Source organism: Aphelocoma coerulescens, chromosome 7, assembly GCF_041296385.1.
Source record: "Aphelocoma coerulescens isolate FSJ_1873_10779 chromosome 7, UR_Acoe_1.0, whole genome shotgun sequence".
NCBI classification, from domain to species: Eukaryota; Metazoa; Chordata; class Aves; order Passeriformes; family Corvidae; genus Aphelocoma; species Aphelocoma coerulescens.
This window is the reverse complement of record NC_091021.1, coordinates 35,478,169-35,485,534: the sequence shown is the minus strand read 5'-3', so window position 1 is coordinate 35,485,534 and position 7,366 is coordinate 35,478,169. Positions and strand designations below refer to the sequence as shown.

The window sequence follows — 7,366 nt, the reverse complement described above, 5'->3', positions numbered from 1 at the left end:
AGACACTCTGAACCCTGGAGCTCCCCTCCCTCATACATTGCTGAGAAACTTTGTGTTGGGGAGCTGGAGATCACGGATGACACTATTCCAGCTACCTACATCAAAATTTCTTGATTGCTTTACAGACTTGGCTTACTTTGCAAATCCTGCAAGTACATTTCAATCAAGCTTGAATTTGACTTAAAAATAAAAATATTTCATCCAAGAAATTGGATTTTTCAATTTTTTATAACTTTAAAAAAGATTCAAGCTAGTGTGGATGACCGAATATAGTATGACAATGATGTTTTAAAAATCATCAAAGCAATTCTTTCTTATCATGTGAATTTGCTTGCAAGTTTGACCTTACTTGTTACATTTTCTACATGTACTGCAGTGCTTTAACTACATCATTTCCAGTAATCTTTCATGGCTGCAGCTCTACTTAGAAAGTCAGATGGATAATAGCATTTCATTGATGTCCCTTTTCTTTATATCAAATTAATCTGAAAATTGAATGCATTGAAGTTAGAGGAAAATTGAGGGCGAAGCAACAGCTCTTTCTTCCTATGGAAATTATTTATGATTTTTCTATACATCTCAGAAGGTGCAGTAGACAGAATGATGTTCCTCTCTTCATCTGTGGTATTCAGGAAATGATAGCTCTTACTTGTGTAATCTTACTGCTGTTGTAGTGAATCGATTGCTGTACGAACTGTACAAGTTACACTGGCATTTCCTACACAGATAAATCAAAATAAGGCTCTTCTGCACATTGGAGTGAGACTCGGAAGAACAGATGACAGAACTTATTAAGGCTGTGAATCAAGTTAGAAGGGGCTGTGATTCCTCCAACATACAGAGAAGTGGTTTCTGAGGTTTCTAGATAAGATTGTTTCTTCTTGATCAAAGTTCCGAAAGCAAAGTAGAAAAAATAATCTCTTGTTGTATTCAATGGTTATGACTTTTTATTCTAAAATTATTATTACTGTCATTGTGTGGGACCCCAACACTGGTGGGTAAAGTCCTCCACTTACCAAGGATCCCAGAATCATTGAATAGTTTGGGTTGGAAGGGACCTTGAAGCTCATCTCATTCCACCCTCTGCTAAGGGCAGGGACACCTTCCACTACCCCAGGTTGCTCCAAGCCCCGTCCAGCCTGGCCTTGGGCACTTCCAGGGATGGGGAAGCCACAGCTTCTCTGGGCAGCCTGTGCCAGGGTCTCACCACCCTCACAGGAAGGAATTTCTTCCTTAATACTCTGCTCTCTGTCAGTTTGAAGCCATTACCTTTGTCCTGTCACTCCAGGCCCTTGTCCAAATGTCTTCTCCAGCTCTCTTGGAGCCCCTTTAGATGCTGAAAGGTGTCTTAAGTTCTCCCTGGAGTCTTCATTTCTCAAAGCCATGTTAAAGAATAGTAAGGAGTGGGTAATCAAAAATTCAGATTAACACAGCATTGATCATCTCAGGGACTCTTCTCTTTTTTCCTTTGTGTTTCTGGCCCCAAGATACAAAAAACGACAGCTTTTTAGTAAAACTCAGATGCAAAGTGATAAGAGCTGAAGGTTTTGAATGGGGAAGTTTAAAACCATGAGCTCTTGCAAACAATACTCTCCATACAGTGTTTTATACTTACCATTTTTACTTAATGTGTGGGCTCAGTCTTTGGAATAGCTTTAAGTGTTACAATTACAGCTCTGCTGAGTTCATGGGGCTTAAGGCCACAGCTCTTGAGCCACGGTACCTATGAACCTGGTGTCTGCACAAGGTGTGACCCCATTAGCTGGGCAGAGCTGAGTGCATTTGAGTCACAACTGCGCTTTGGGGAAATCTTCATCTTATTCCAATATAATTAAGGAAATCCAGGCCACAGTGGTTCAACACAGAGTGTTTTATGCTCGCTCAAGTAGCGTTACAGGGAGTTGCTGAAGAGGTGTATTAAATTCTCAAGGATTGTAATCTGGGACTTTGATTGCCAAGCAAAACATCGAGATGGATATTTGATGTCTTGAATGTCACATTTTTCCACTTGTAAAGACAGTATTGTCAAACAGGATAATTCACTCTCCTGCAAAATAAGTTCTGTAAATGGAGTTTGTATGTAGTAACTATTTAATGTATCAAATCTTCCTACACTGCACGTTCTTGGCAGCACAACTGGTGCTCCAGGGCCAGGCCAGTGGTGATTCCATGGTGGGAACAGGCAGCCTGTGCAGCGTGACCAGGAGTGCACACTCTGTGCTGGTTACACAGGCTGGGGGAGACAGGCCACATCCCAAGCTGGGGTTTTACTCTTTGGATCTTTGTGCAGCAAGAGAGGAGTGAAAGTTTGCATCGTTTGCATGTCTCAGAGGACAGAATGGAAATTCCCACTAGAACAAGGTCAGGATGATAAAAGCGACATGAAAGAGGGTCTTTTGAGAAGGATGGCATTGAGAATCTTGGGCTTTAGAAGGAGAAAAATGTCTCAGGGAGTTGGTAATGGGACACAGATTATATTTCCTATAGGTCACTGTTCCTGCTCGGATCAGTGGTGGTGGCTGAACATCACAACGAGCCAGTGGCTGGGTTAGGCTGGCGCTGTGAATGTGCCGACTGTTCCAGCCTGTTTTCTTGTGGGATTATTCACATCTCAGAAATGCCATCTTGACTCTGACTAACTGCTGTCCCCATTAGCACTGTAAACAAGGAGGTCAAGGACCCAGCTGGAACAAAGGCTGAGCTATTGCCTCCTTTCAGGCTACACTGAGCCTGGGAGCTCACAGGGAGGATACAGTCCCTCTGTAGAGAGATTTCCATCTGCAAGGCACTCTTCTTAAAGGGCTGAGATGTCCAGCCCCACATAAGAACTCATTAGAAATTAAAATAATGTGGTTAAGAGTTTAAAAATGAGTAATTCAGGCGCTCACAGAGAGAACAAGCAGTATATACCTAAGAGAAAAACTGCAGTGTTATTTTGAGGATGGTTTTCTGCCTCAGCCTGAAAGCGTTCTTTAAAAAATCGTAATAGTATTTACGTTTCTAATTTTATACATTTCTATTCCCATATATTTCTAATCCCATTTTCATGGACATTAGGCACTGAAATACATTTAATCTCATTCTCTCCTCCTAAAACAGAATCTGTGCTTCATGACCCAGTGATTCCCTCTCTAATGGAGAACTGACTGACACCTTTTACAGTGAGAACCACCTTGAATCTTCCAGTCTCTAAACTCTGCTTTGCTGGATGAGACAAACTGTGTGTTAAAATTTGGAAAATAATAATAATAAAAAAGAATTTGGAGTGAACACCATCCCTTTAATTTCCAGCCTAATGATGTTATCATCCCTTCAGGTTGCTCCAAGAGCACATAGGGATTAATGAGTTAAGTAAGAAATAATGAGCATTTATTTTTCCAGTTGCAGCTTTTTACTGGAACACAGAACAAATGCTGCTTATCCACTCAACTCTGAGAAGTAAATTTAATGCTTCTACCCCCAGACCTCAATGGTAATATTATTTATGTCACAGGGATGCTGATGCAGACATTGAACATTGCGAAGGATTAACTGTTGGGTCTTTGGAAAGGACCCGAGTGCTGCACAGCCCAGCACCCCACCATCCTTTAGTATCCACAGCCCCAGGGAAGTGCTCCCTGTCCTTATCGATTGCCCAAGGGGGAGAGAGAAGACCTGGAAATGGGGTCAGCAGGGCCACACTGCTCCAAGGCTGAGGATTAAAATTGGGTTGTGGAGGCAAAGGGTCAGCAGGACCCTGCCACTTCTACAGACAAAACCAGCTCTGACAGAGCACAGGGATTCCCATCTCACTCAAGAATGAGCTCTGGGATCACAATTAGCATTTTGTCTTCTGTATTGCAGAGAGCTGGCTTCTCTCAGCTCTCTGCCCTGGGGGCTCCAGCTGTTCGAGGAAAAGTTGTCCCTCTGGACACAAGAGTATCTACTTGAATCCACGGAGCTATTCCTCATCAGTGCTGTACCTGCACAGCTGTAGATATTTTGGGCAGTTTCATAGGAGAAACAAAAATGTAGGGTTAGGATTTTTTTGGACCCATTTTTGGATCTCATTCACCAGCTGGCATGGTAATGGACGAAGCCAAGAGGGATGTGGATGTTCCTTGGTAGTGGCGTGACCACGTAATCTCTTTCATTAATTAATAAACTCCATTGGAAGCTGATTGGCTTTATGGTGTACTTTTATCTCTGCTGCCCTTCCTGGGACACTGTCCAAGATGATGGGGTCTTACAAGGAGCTGTTAACCTAAGCTTTACTATTCCTAGAGGAAATATATAGTAATTTACACCTTGGCAGTGCCATCCTTGAATACTTCCTTCCTCCTGATACCTACTCCTTCTTCCCCCTGTTGCATCCAGCCTTCCCTGGGTGTTTAAAGATATGTGACATAAACCTGATTTTCTTGGTTTCAGGCTAATTAGCAATATATTGGGCCTGTATGTTTTCAGAAGGAAACCTCAGGTAAGAAGTGTAATATCAACATAAAGTCTAATTTTTCTGTCAGTGTTATTTTGGAGTGATTCAGTATGTGTGTCTGCAATGTGACTAGAAGGTTGATAAAGTAATTACCGTTTTTATGAATCTTGGAGTTATTATTCCCTTAGTACAAGCCCTTGTAACTTGTCAGCTTCAGGGGGAACATTCATCACAATTTTTTTTTTAATGGCAACATGATATGAAAATGGCTTATGCAAGAAAATTCACCTTACATGTTCTAATAACTGCTTTCAATTTGTTCTTCCCATCAGCACCATTAATATGCAAATACAATACAAAATATGATGTCAAATCATAGATCTAATCAGTATATTCTACTTTGTGTATATTTGCTATTATTATAGAAAAATGCAAAATACATGAAAAAAAAAAAAAAAAAAAGAGCCTAATCATTGTTCACCAAAAGAATGAGAAAAGACAGGAAAAAAGGAAAAACCAATATTGGAAAAAAGAATTAGTCCTCTGGGTCAGCCACTGGCAGGTGTCCTTTTTAGACAGCCAAAATGTATCAATAAGATCCTTGGAAAGCAATAGTTTGTTATGTGTTTGTCTTCTGTGTAATCAGAAGATCATATTGACCCTCAGATTTGTGATTTTGTCTGATTTGCTCTGGACCATTTTGCAATATATTTAAATAAAATTTCTTTTTAAAAACGACTCCTGTTTTACTGGGGCAGCAACACGTATTCTGTTATAATATTTGTATTTATTTGTAAATTTGAACTTCTTGATACATATGTAGCTTTTAAAGTATTCAGAGAAATGCTAACTTGTATCCATCTTTAATCCGTGAAATGAAATTTCAGGGAAACTGAACAGGGTGTATGCACAGAAGGAGTGCAAATGGCACAGAATTAATGTGTTAAAAAAACCCTGAAAAAATATGAGAAGAAGAAAAACAGTGTTTCCAACTGCTAATTTGACTTGTCCATCCCTGAGCTCTAAGAATCCACAGGCTGTGGTGTAAAAGTGATTTACTGGAAATATCAATAGGCAGTCATAAAAAAGTGATGTCAAACACAAGAGTGGAAAACCAGCTATTAACCAGGGTTCTGGCAACCTGCTGCTTTTCAAATGTGGAGACCCACAAAACCCCACCCTCATGATGTGTGACTTGGACATGTTACTTAAAAGGGGCTTTTTTGGGTAAGAAAAACAAAACAAGAAAGGCAGTGCATTAGGTAATATTACTGGAAAGCTGGGTGAACTTAGAATCAGTTTTATTTTAACACCATATATTAATATAATTTCCAGTCCAGTTTGTTTTGTTCTTTAATAGCCCCCCTGGCAGGTGAGCCTGCACATATCTATAATTTCCTTCTAAGCATCGTCTGATGGCAGTGATTATAACTTTATAAACTCCATCACTGGATCCTCCCTGAGAGACCCAGACACTAATGGGAGATTTATGAAGTCTATAAGTACTTGCTCTAGAACTGAGATCCAAAAACCACCCTCCAGCTGCTGATCTTTTGGTTAAAGGTTACCCAGACATCTAAATTCTAAAGAAACCCGTTGTTATTTTTGAAAGAGGTGCCAGGCTCTGAGGGGATGTAAGCAGCCCCCAGCTTTATAAAGCATGCAGGTGCTGGGACCCCACACCATTATAAAACAAACTGGGATCATGCCAGAAACTGGTTTTTTTGCCCTGTTTCCTGCCAGAAAGCCCCAAGACCTGGCTGTGCTGTTGGAGGGAGGGAACACTGCATATTCTGAGCAGAACACTACAAAAAGTAGTGATTTCTCCTAAGACCCCCATATTTGGACACACACCATTGCAATAGAGCAAGGTAGTTACATTTTTGTTACTTTATTTATGTTCTATCATACATTTTTTCCAAGACCATAGATTAAGCTGCAGAGCATCCTGCAGGGTTTCAGATTTTTTTTTTTTTTTAAAGATGATAAAAGTTCAGGTGAGGTGTGATTAAAGAGAAGAATTCAGGTCAGCTGAGATTAATCATTTGCCTCCTCGTTGGAGTTGGTGGAAAACACCTGAACCCAATAAGGATTCAGGAGGCAAGGGTGGACAAAGAAAAGCAGCAGCTTTATGGTGCTCTAAGAGAAAGCAGCTTCTAGGATTTAATCTGGGAAGAAGGAATAATCAGGAGTATGGAGTAGTGCAGAGTGAACAGGGTGAGTGATAATGTTTAGATAAAATACACAGTTTGGGGGTGAAAGGGGAAAGTGATCTTGATAAGGGGGGATTTGAGTCTGGAAAAAGTGTTGCTTTTTATGCTCTGTGAGGGTGAGGCTGGTAAGGGAGAGGGAAGGGAAATGAGAAAGGACACTACAGAAACCTTGAGGCAGTGATTATGCTGAAAGAATAGTAAATTATGTGAAGATAAGAAAGGGGAGGCAGGGGATGCTGTCTCTGGGGTTGGTCTTCAGCATTCCTGACCTAAGACCAAAAACCTTGGGGGCCCCAGGGATCTCAGGTGTGAGAGTTGTTCTGCTGAGAATTTAATGCACTGATTCTGCCCATATTATAAATTATTCTTGCTACTGGGTCTCAGCTTGCACTTGGGGGAAGAGCAAAGATTGTTTTCAGTGTTCAGAAACAGTGAAGTGTTGTTCATGTCTACTGGTAAGAGAAATTTGCTGTTTGCTCGTTCAGAATCTGTGGGAGAGCAAATGTAGGGGGTGAGATGAGGTGGGGGTGAAAGGAGCTGGTTTATTTTTATGGAAGGACCTATTCAAGCAAGTTGAAATACAAAAGAGAGAAACGCCCAAATGTTGTATTATTAGCCATGGTTGAACTGGGACTGCTAATTGCTTACTGAAATGGGATCACAGCAGTGCTGCAATGGCTGAGAGACATAGGAGGGCAAAAAGAAAAAGAAAAATCTGCCCTGGTGCCCTGGGGGAAAC

At 40.9% G+C, this 7,366-nt stretch overlaps 1 protein-coding gene across 1 annotated transcript in view; it reads left to right on the top strand.

Moving 5' to 3' along the window:
- The first annotated feature begins 6,451 nt into the window (after positions 1-6,451).
- Positions 6,452-7,366, top strand: part of LRP1B (LDL receptor related protein 1B) — a 515,105-nt gene continuing 514,190 nt past the window's right edge. The window contains exon 1 of the mRNA XM_069021267.1: positions 6,452-6,631. The gene's annotated coding sequence lies outside the window, so the exon portion shown is untranslated. The remainder of the gene's footprint in view (positions 6,632-7,366) is intronic.